Here is an 11,191-nt window from a genome sequence, read left to right as displayed (position 1 = left end):
GAAAAATAAGTGGATTTGTCCTATAATTTCTCCTACCTCTCTCTCCCCCGTCTTCTTAAGAGGACCCCATGCATGGGGGGGGAATAGGAACATATGTTAAAATTCGTAATGGGAAGCTGTTCGCTCGCCGTGATTCCCGAAATGGTCGTCATTAGGTTACAAATCTGCTCATCAGTTGCAGTGCTCGACTCTGCCCAGATGCGAGGCTCACATATCCCACCAGGCTTTAGAGGCTATGTTCTCGGGCAAGGAAAGTGCGGGAAACGAATCAATCAACATGTGAGGTTTAGCCTCTTCTTGGGGTTAAATTGCTGTTTTTTTTAGGGGGGGGGGGTTTAAGTTGGGATTCTGTGCCAGAGCTCAGGCAAGGTGTGGGTAAATGCAGCTCCTCTACGGGCGGACACCAAGGTAGCTTCTGTGTGACAAGCGACGTGTTTGGCCGCTCTGCTGACTGTTGTTTGTGTTTAGAGCCGGATGAAACAAAAAAATTCTTCTGCAGATGATGCATGTTTACCTTTTCGTCATGAATGTCTGACAATGTTTTCTTATCGCAGGCCAACGTCACACACACACTCGCACGCGCTTAAGCCCGCCAAACACACGACCAATCTACGACGTTCCTGCAGCGTCGTAACGTCGACAAGTTGTAACAACTATGAGGCAAGATGTAACAACTTTCTAACACGTCATAAAAACATAATAACAAGATGTAAACACTTTTGTAACACTAACAATAAGGACCGTTACGTTGTGACTTTTGCAGGGAACACACTTATTATGTGCACACGTACGCACAAACTCACAAACACTTGTATACTCATACACAAACATACAGACGTATGCATACATATTTAGTCACAAGCATATACATAGTCACATAAATATATATTGCCCCTAATTCCTCCCATTCTCATTATTTCTATTCCACACATTTCTCACACGATACATTTCTCATACGATATCGGTTCAAATATTATGACAAATATTTTTGTGTATTCGAGATTTACTTGTCAATATGCGGGGATATCGACCTGTCCTTCACTCATACTCCTCCAAGCTGTGGCCGGCCTCAAGACCGAGTGTGTTGAGAAGCTGGCTTTCTTGGATATACTGGTTTCTGACAGAAGTAATTGATTTCATGGTAGTGTTTATAGAAAGCCCATCTTGACTGGATTGACACTTTTTTTTTATCCATCTTTATTTAAAAAAAAAATTTAGTTAAAAACTGTACGCTACAGGTTATATTTATGAAGACTATTTTCATAATCAACCTATCCTCCTGTTTATGGTACCTATTGTGACGGTCGTCAATAGTCACGAATTCGTATGTATTTAGCTTTTAGATGCAAATTGACTAGTAAGAAATTCTTTAAAAATAAATTAAGTTAAAAAACAAACTAAACTATTCCTAGGCCCAGGAAGCAATGCTAGGCTTCAGCTAGGTTTAGCTGCTAAGCTCAAAGTATTGCTGCCGCAGAGATATGAAGGAATTCTGCCTTCGGTGGCCATATAGGCAGAATATTCAGAGATCAGATGAGGTTCCTTGTGCCCGTCTTTTAACTCGTCCTCTGACAACAGTTACTTGTTCCCAGCCTGTTGTCTGGTTCCTGGAGTCCAACCCTCTGTCGTCTTGATACTTCCTAACAATGACAGCTGTCGGCGAATTTTCATTTGCTCGCTGTTAGCAAATCCGACTGCCCCAGTTGCTTCCTTCTCTGCCAAACAGCCTCTTGTAAGCCGGCCATCATACCATTGTATGATTAGTAACTTCACGTTTTCTGACAGTCAGTTGAGCATGTGACCTCAAGGCGCGTGAACACCGAGTAGGTTCCTCTCTGGGAAACAGCGAGGAGTGTCTCCCATATTACGTTAGTGAGCGTTTCTCTCATTGGTAGGTTTTCACTTTTCACAATGTGCCAACTATGCTTGATGTCATCACTCGTTATTGCCTCGCAAAAGTCAATTAACGCAATGACAGAATTGCAGAATCCCATCGAATGCCACATATTTTCACAGCAAAAATTCACTTTTGAGTATTCAAGAAACAAAATGAAGCCGCCTATAAAAATCTAATACTAAAAATTTGTTGTTGAAATAGTTTGTCAGGCTATAACAAAGGCAGCATAATGTCACGAAGCCATATCATGTTCTAGCATCAATCTTCTGATTAGTTCTTAGCAACTTTAAGACAAGTTGGGAGATAGTAGGAAGAGTAGGCTCTCCCAATCCTGAGCACTCCAGGTGCAAACTCTGTGAGCAGGAACTGCGGCATGATTTCCCACACTACATCACCGAATGCCCAGTTATCAGACCATTCAGACTCATTTGCCTGAGGTACCTGGAGCTTTTCAATTGCTTTATTCACTCTCGAGTTCACGATATCCTCAAAATGCGCCAAGAGTCTGCCAGTGCAGACTACTTATTACATTCCTTTGTATGACTAACCATCCTGTGTGATAGCGATTTTTAGCATCATGTAGCTAGTTTTTTGACACGCTGTAGTTCCCTTCATATAGTCTAGGGTAGCTGCACAAATGCAGATGTACCTAAATGTGTTAATAATAAAAAAATAGGCTCTCCAAAAAAGTAGGAAGAGACATGAGGCGAGGAGGAAGGGATGCTGCCAGCCTGCCTCAAGACAGCCTTCAAATCATGTGTTACAGTGATAATCATTGATGTGTATCAATCATAGTGTTACATGTAGGAACCTTAAACTCGTCTTTCAGTTTATGCTCTTTTGCTGAACTAATAGGCTTTCATTCGCACGTGTAAATGAACACATTACTCTCTAGTGTTTTGCGTAAAGTAATAAAAAACTTAGGTAAATTATCGAGGAATTAGTAAACATATGACATAGTCCATTGCAAATGAAACGTAACTGTTCGCGTCATATAATTTGGCATCCGGCAACGGCTCCATAGAGTTCCCTCTTCTTGGATGATTAACGTAAAGCAAGAAGACCTCAAATTTGCAAATGAAAGGTGGAGCACCTGGTGTGTGTTGTAAGACTTCACTACTGAGGATGCTTACACGCGCTGATACTAGGCTGCAGCGGCTGCTTGCTTTTGATTAGATCCATTGCCCAGGCAATAACGTTTTGTCTTGATAGCGTCTTGCAGAATATTTTGACTGCAAGAAGTGACTGCTTGGGATTGGATGGCTCTCATCTGGTGCTAAATGTCACTGTTGTAATGTTTCTCTCGATTTCAGTAAAAAAAAAGTAACATTATATTGAACAATGGTACTTTAATAGAATTATACTTAGTAGTGCCCAGCCCAATGGTATCCTTAATAGTTCAGTTCAGTAATATCCTTTACTGCATTAAGTTCAGGGGTATTCTTTACAGTTCTCTGCCGAATGGCATTATTTAAGTACTCAGTCCAGTGGCTTTCTAGCTTTATCGGACGTTTGAAAATACTTTTTTTCACTGACGTGATTTGCCGCCCACTAATACCTGCAAAAATCCCGGAGAAAATCTTTGAGACTATTAGCGGCTTGAATCACTGAAGATCCCACTGATAGTCGTATGACAAGCTTTTCCATTATATGGAAAGCATTGTAATCGGATCACCACTAGGACCAGCTTTCGCGATTTACCCTGGAGCAAAAATTGACTGGACATAGCCTGTGAGGGAGAACTTCATAGGTTCACAATGACAGGAGTTCAAGTACTTAATAAAGTTTATATGACGTGGATTTTTGTCCCAAGTGGCAAAAAGGTTTACGCCAGCAGTATTAGTTGCTCTTGAAAGCACCTAATTTGTGCTTGAGGAACCTCCCCGGAGCAAGAGAAACTGGATTAGTGTTTACTAGTTTTAAAATAATATGAAACAAGTAGTGTATTGTGAAGACTAATAATAAACAGTAGCTCCCCCATGATTATAATATCTACATTGCTCAAACAATTATGTATTTTTTTTTTTTTTTTTTTGAGATATATACAAAAGTTGTTACATTCTTGTACAGCCACTAGTACGCGTAGCGTTTCGGGCAAGTCCTTAATCCTATGGTCCCTGGAATACGATCCCCTGCCGCGAAGAATCGTTTTTTCATCCAAGTACACATTTTACTGTTGCGTTAAACAGAGGCTACAGTTAAGGAATTGCGCCCAGTAAATCCTCCCCGGCCAGGATACGAACCCATGACATAGCGCTCGCGGAACGCCAGGCGAGTGTCTTACCACTACACCACGGAGACTGCTCTCTATTAGCGATAAGACCTACCATTAATGTATAATGACTTACTGTAAATATGTAGCTCTTTAAATAGAACATTCTCTATAACTAGCTGAAATTGTAACTATAAGATGTGTAGGATAAATAAAATTGTTTATCAGACCTTACTTAGATTATTACATTGTGGGAACCGACCTGTGAGATTCATATTTATTTAATTTATATGAATTTATATAGAATTTATATTTACGTTAATTTATATAATTCGATAGCAATTAGTATGATGTTAAGTGGACTGTATTTCTGCAATAATCTCACAAATCGATCCTTACACATTAGGGGGGGGTTATATTAAATTTTTATATATGCAGCCAATCAAACTACAGTATTAAACTACATGCATTAGTAAATAAAATGAGGAGGTTCCTTATCTTATTGTACAGCAGGCTTAGTCTACCAGGTATAACTAGGATGTAGATACCAAATTATCCTCGTATGAGGCTAGCTTTCTACACCCCAAGTAACTGTTGTATCAAGCTTTGCTTCCTCGTCTTCACCTGTCAAAGGGCACTAGCTATAAAGCCGGAATCCTAATATATGACAGCTATATCAGAGAAAACACTGTATATTAGATAAGGACCAAGGCTTAATTACCTGGGTTGAGTCGATCATTTGTGTTCTAACCGGTTCGCCCTATATCTACTAACATTAACTGGCCAGAAATGATTAGATAAACGGGATTCGATAAGACACTTCCCTTGTGGTTGTTGACAGCGTGTTGATGATGGTAGAACACTTTGATCTCCATAACACTTCGTCCAAGAGAAATTATAGGAGCTGAACTCGCTCCAACGACTCAGTCTTACAAACAATGGCTGACCACTCCCTCACCACTGACGCTACTGGCTTACTTTGTCTAGATGTGAGTAACTAATAGAAGGGTCACGTTTACTTTATTTTTATACTGATAATTAAGTTAATTCAAATGAGATATTTTTATGATGGTAGAAGTCCAAAGACTAATGTATTTAAGAATAATTCCCAACAGAATAGCTGGTGAATTTATCGTACTGTGGCAATGATATCCCGTTTTCTATTGACGGAAAATTCCACTACAAGCTACAATTTCTATGGTTAACTTGTGTATACAACGCAGCAGTAATATTATCTGCATATTGCATGCAATATTATTAAATGATGTCGGGTTTCCCGACATACATAAAGACCTTTTGTGCCCTCTGTAAAGCTTTTTGCGCTACCGCTCACAGGATGAGTATGGGGTGCACAATAAACTAGCCCCCTCTGGCGGCAACAAATCAATAGTTTTAAAACTTAGGAAACAGATATCCAAATTATTACATTTATTTAAAACTAAGAATAATTTGATACAATAGGAAACATTTTCAGTTTATAGTTTCCTATAAACATTTTCAGTTTCCTTGCCACATAATTATATGGTAAAATATTCTATAGTTCTGAATGCAGTCTAAAATATGCTTGAGGTACATTTCGTAATTTCAAAATAAGAATTTGCGAAAGCAGAAAATTTACATACACCCTCCCCCTCAACACACACCTTCCCTATCTCCCCCCCAAGATACATACCCTCCCCATCTCCCCACAAGACACACACCCTCCCTCCATCAATACCCCTCCCCACCCCCCCTACATAAACCTTCCCAGTCTTTTCCACATACACCATCCCAATCTCCACGGACGTGTAGATTGGGATGGTCTACATCCCAATCCATATTCCTCACATATTCCCTCCCTATTTCCACCTCATAATCCCTCCTTGTTTCTCTTCCATACACCAGACAAAATGTTTTTTTATTCAATGAATGCCAAACATCTTTAATGTACATAGACTCCATCGTATATTGATTAAGGCGCCACCAATACAATTATCTAAAATTTAACAACCAGACAAATATAGAGGATGGTCATGGGCTCACCATAGCCCGTGCTGCTTGGGACTTGTTGTTCTGGGTAGCGAATCTTAAACAACAACGTAGAGGATGATCCTCTCATCGAGAATGATCTAGAATGCCAGAGAATGACTGCTTCAGTAAAGGCAAAACAATTCTGTACGACACTCCTCTTTATTTCGACATTCTAATTTTGAAATTAATAATGAACGTTAAAGCTGGAACATGTGTAACAATCAACAATATCAATTAGAACGTTAATGAGTGAGAATATAATTCTCATATTTAAAATAAGAGACAATAGCATTTAAAATTGTAAAGATCTAAAATCTATTTGAAATAATCTATCTGAAAAAATATATCTTGAAATAATTTAGCGAAATATTTTTTAAAGAAATTATATATATAATATATATAATATATATATATATATATATTAAATATGACCGAAAAAGTAATATTAATAATTCTAACACGAATTTTCTCAATATTTCTTGTTTCTTTTCACTGTTGATGGTAATTGAAAAATCAATTCTCCAAAATTCATTTTTATTTCTAGTCTGACGCGACACTTGAATGCGATTCATAATAACTTATTACATTTTCAAAGACTTTAGTTTACACACACACAACTATAACCTGCAAACACTAAACAGATTTCTTACTATGCTATAATTCAAACGGCTTTTCATTTTATATACCTGCATTTGGGTGAGGTGATATGTTACAACAGTTTTGGATGAGGTGAAAACAAACTTTCAACACAAGACAGTACACGAAACAATGGGTATAATATTGGTTAAGTTAAAGGGAAGAATGGAAGTAAATGCAAAGGGCCTATTGGCCCATATTTCTTGATGCTTCTATATTGGTGCGGAGTCTTGAAGTGGGTAGAATATAGTTGTGCATTAATTGGCTGTTGATTGCTGATGTTGACTTCTTGATGTGTAGTGCCTCACAGATATCAAGCCGCCTGCTATCGCTGTATCTATCGATGATTTCCGTGTTTTTTGTTAAGACTTCTCTGGTGATGGTTTGGTTGTGGGAAGAGATTATATGTTCCTTAATGGAGCCCTGTTGCTTTTGCATCGTTAATCGCCTGGAAAGAGATGTTGTTGTCTTGCCTATATACTGGGTGCTTTGAGGATTACAGTCCCCCAAGTGGGCATTTGAAGGCATAAACGACATTGGTCTCTTTCAAAGCGTTCTGCTTTGTGTCAGGAGAGTTTCTCATGAGTAGGTTGGCCGTTTTTTTGGTTTTATAGTAAATCGTCAATTGTATCTTCTGGTTTTTGTCTGTAGGGATAACGTTTCTATTAGCAATATCTTTCAGGACCCTTTCCTCCATTTTATGACCTGTGGAAAAGAAGTTCCTGTAAAATAGTCTAATAGGGGGTACAGGTGTTGTGTTAGTTGTTTCTTCAGAGGTTGCATGGCGTTTCACCTTCCTTCTTAAGATGTCTTCAACGAAACCATTGGAGAAGCCGTTGTTGACTAGGACCTGCCTTACCCTGTGGCTGTGCTGTGGCTGAGAGCACGGTCGACATATGCGTTAACAACACTCCTCTTGTACCTGTCTGGGCAGTCGCTGTTGGCATTTAGGCACATTCCTATGTTCGTTTCCTTAGTGTAGACTGCAGTGTGGAAACCGCTCTTTTCCATCACTGTTACATCTAGAAAGGGCAGCTTCCCATCCTTCTCCATCTCGTAAGTGAAACGCAACACAGAATTCTGCTCAAATGCCTCCTTCAGCTCCTGCAGATGTCTAACATCAGATACCTGTGTAAAAATGTCAACATACCTGCAGTATATGGCCGGTTTCAAGTTCATGTCGACTAAGACCTTCTGTTCGATGGTACCCATTTAGAAGTTCGCAAACAGGACACCTAGGAGAGAACCCATGGCGACCCCATCTACTTGCTTATACATGTGTCCATCCGGGCTCAAGAAGGGTGCCTCTTTAGTACAAGCTTGGAGTAGTTTCCTTAGAATGTTTTCTGGCATGTCAAGAAGAGTACAGGTAATATATATATTAGTATATATAAGTATATTTTGGTAGCAGTCTTTCTTGTAAATATGTTGTTAAATATGACCGAAAAAGTAAGATTAATAATTCTAACACTAATTTTCTCAATATTTCTTATGTTTCTTTTTACTGTCGATGGTAATTGAAAAGTCAATTCTCCAAAATTCATTTTTTTTCTTAGTCTGACGCGACGCCTGGGTGCGTTTCGTAACAACTTATTACATTTTCAAAGACTTTAGTTTACACACACACATCTGTAACCTGAAAACACTAAACAGAGTGTAAACCTTATGCTAACACTGAACAGCTTGTCTTGTATACTCGCATTTGGGTGAGGTGATATGTTGCAACCTTTTTGGATGAGGTGAACAAACTTTTGACCAACTCAAGACAGAACACGGGACAATGGGTATAAATTGGATAAATGAAAGGGAAGAATGGAAATAACTGCAAAGGCCCTATTGGCTCAATTATCCAATTTATACCCATTGTCCCGTGTTCTGTCTTGAGTTGGTCAAAAGTTTGTTCACCTCATCCAAAAAGGTTGCAACATATCACCTCACCCAAATGCGAGTATACAAGACAAGCTGTTCAGTGTTAGCATAAGGTTTACACTCTGTTTAGTGTTTTCAGGTTACAGATGTGTGTGTGTAAACTAAAGTCTTTGAAAATGTAATAAGTTGTTACGAAACGCACCCAGGCGTCGCGTCAGACTAAGAATAAAAATGAATTTTGGAGAATTGACTTTTCAATTACCATCGACAGTAAAAAGAAACATAAGAATATTTAACAACATTATATATATAATATATAATATATATATATAATATATATATATATATATATATATATATATATATATATATATATATATATATATATATATATATATATTGTGACGGTAACGCGTTGGTGTTCGGCTGTTTAAGGCTAGGGGTATGGCCTCGTCACATAGTTATAAAAAAAAATAGAAAAACTGGAACTTCGTCTGTGGTAAGGTAAGGAGAAGACACACAAAACACAAGTAAAACTTTAACAATGAAATTTTAATGACGTTAAATAAATCAAAACATGAAAATAATGCACAAACAAATTCTTATAATAAAATCAATGAATCAAAATAATAAGAATTCTTAAATGACAAAATGAAAAGTTACGTTAAGGCAAAATAACAAGAAGTGCAATACAACAGTAAGTGGGAGGTGCTGGAATATTGGCTTAAAGCCACCACCTCTCTCAGTACACGCTAACGTCTAGCTGGGAGGAGTGCTGGCTACGAAAGCACGGAACATTCTGAAGACTGATGTTGGGGCGACCCCAGACATCGGGTAGTATGGGGGGGGGCGAGGCAGGTGCAGCCAGACCGGCGACCAATCAGCGGAGTCGTAGCGATCAACGGGTAGTTTGGTGGTTGGAGTTCGAACAGGTGGCTGGTTGCATACGTTTCTGCTCACCCTGGCAAGCCTTGCTGGTGTTTGTTGTCGTTGTTGGACATTTCTTCCATAGTCTTTTATATAGTTGTGAAGACGTAATTTTGGAGGGAAGAGCAGGCTCAATCTCTTGAAGGAGATTATCGTCACAACTCTCCCCCGAAGCCTGCGGTTCTGGAAGAAGTACGTCGTTATGTGGTGGAGTAATGGATGGAGTTGCTTCTACTTCATAAACTCTGGAGAGATCATGGGCTAAGATGTTGTCAGACTCTTGGTATAGCGTGTCTCCAGGTTGAATTTCTGCAGGTAGCAAGCCCATAGTAGAAGACGTTGAGATGAGAAGTGGGCGTGCTGCAGGAGGTGTAGGGTGGTGTGGTCCGTATTGATGGTGGACCGAGCACTTTTCAGGTGTGGAGTGAAGTGCTGAAGCTTCAGGATGAGGAAGAGTAGCTCCTTGCCAATTGTTCCGTAGATCCTTGTAGCAGTAGTCGCTGACAGGTGTATTCTTCTCGCCTCGTTGCTGCATCACGACACCACCCACGTCGGTACCATTGGCGTCGACATGGAGGATGAAGGGCTTATCTGACGAGGTGAGAGTGGAATTAGAAGAGGGCATAGGAGCACGATTATTATCCTGAAAGCATTTGGGAAGATCATTAAGGATTTTGGAATTAGAAAGCGCCGACTCCTTGTCAGTGCTTTCGGGAGAAGAAGCCGGGATGGTCTCACTGTGGATGTAGGGTTCTGTGAAGGTAGAACAATTAATCAAGACAGTGGGAGGAGTACCATTATATTGCTTCAGGAGGTTGACGTGGCACAGCTGGGTCTTCCGCCGCCTATCTGGAGTCTCTATCACATAATTATTATTATTCCTGCACTCTTTGACGCAGTAGGGTCCTGAAAATCTGTTTTGTAAAGGTGAACCTGGGATAGGGAAATAAGCAAGGACGAAGTCTCCCGGCTTGAATTTTCTTACTTTGTTGGTCTGGTCGTAATGAGTCTTCATTCTCACCTGGGCTTTCAATAGATTATCATGGGCAAAGCGGTGGACTCTCTCTAGAATGTGCTGAAGGTTTTGAAGAAACTGGGGCACATTCTGATGCTCACTGAAGGTGGCATCTCTGAGAGAGTCTTTGAAAGCCTTAAGGGGAGTACGGCACTTACGGCCGTAGAGCATCTCATAAGGAGATACTCCTAGGGACTCATTGGGGAGACTTCTGAAAATACACATTATTAGGTCAATCTGCTTATCCCAATCCTTTGAGGTTTCACTACAAAACTTTTTCAAGAGTGCTTTGATGGTCTGATGACTACGTTCAAGAGAACCCTGTGAAGCAGGATGATAGGGGCTGGACAATACCTGTTTGATGTTGAACTCCTCCAGTGTCCTTTTGAAGAGATCACTGGTGAAGTTGGTGCCACAGTCACTTTGAATCTCCCTGGGAAATCCGTATTGAGTGAAGATCTTCAATAGATGTTTGATAACCGTAGCAGCCGTGATGTTCTTCACTGGAACTGCTATGGGAAATCTGGTGGTAGGACACAGGATGGTTAGGATGTAGGCGTTACCTGAACTGGTCCGAGGTAAAGGACCAACACAGTCTATTATGAGTCTGTGGAAAGGTTCCGCA

This window comes from Procambarus clarkii, chromosome 39 (genome assembly GCF_040958095.1).
Source record: "Procambarus clarkii isolate CNS0578487 chromosome 39, FALCON_Pclarkii_2.0, whole genome shotgun sequence".
Taxonomy (NCBI): Eukaryota; Metazoa; Arthropoda; class Malacostraca; order Decapoda; family Cambaridae; genus Procambarus; species Procambarus clarkii.
This window is presented reverse-complemented; position numbering follows the sequence as displayed.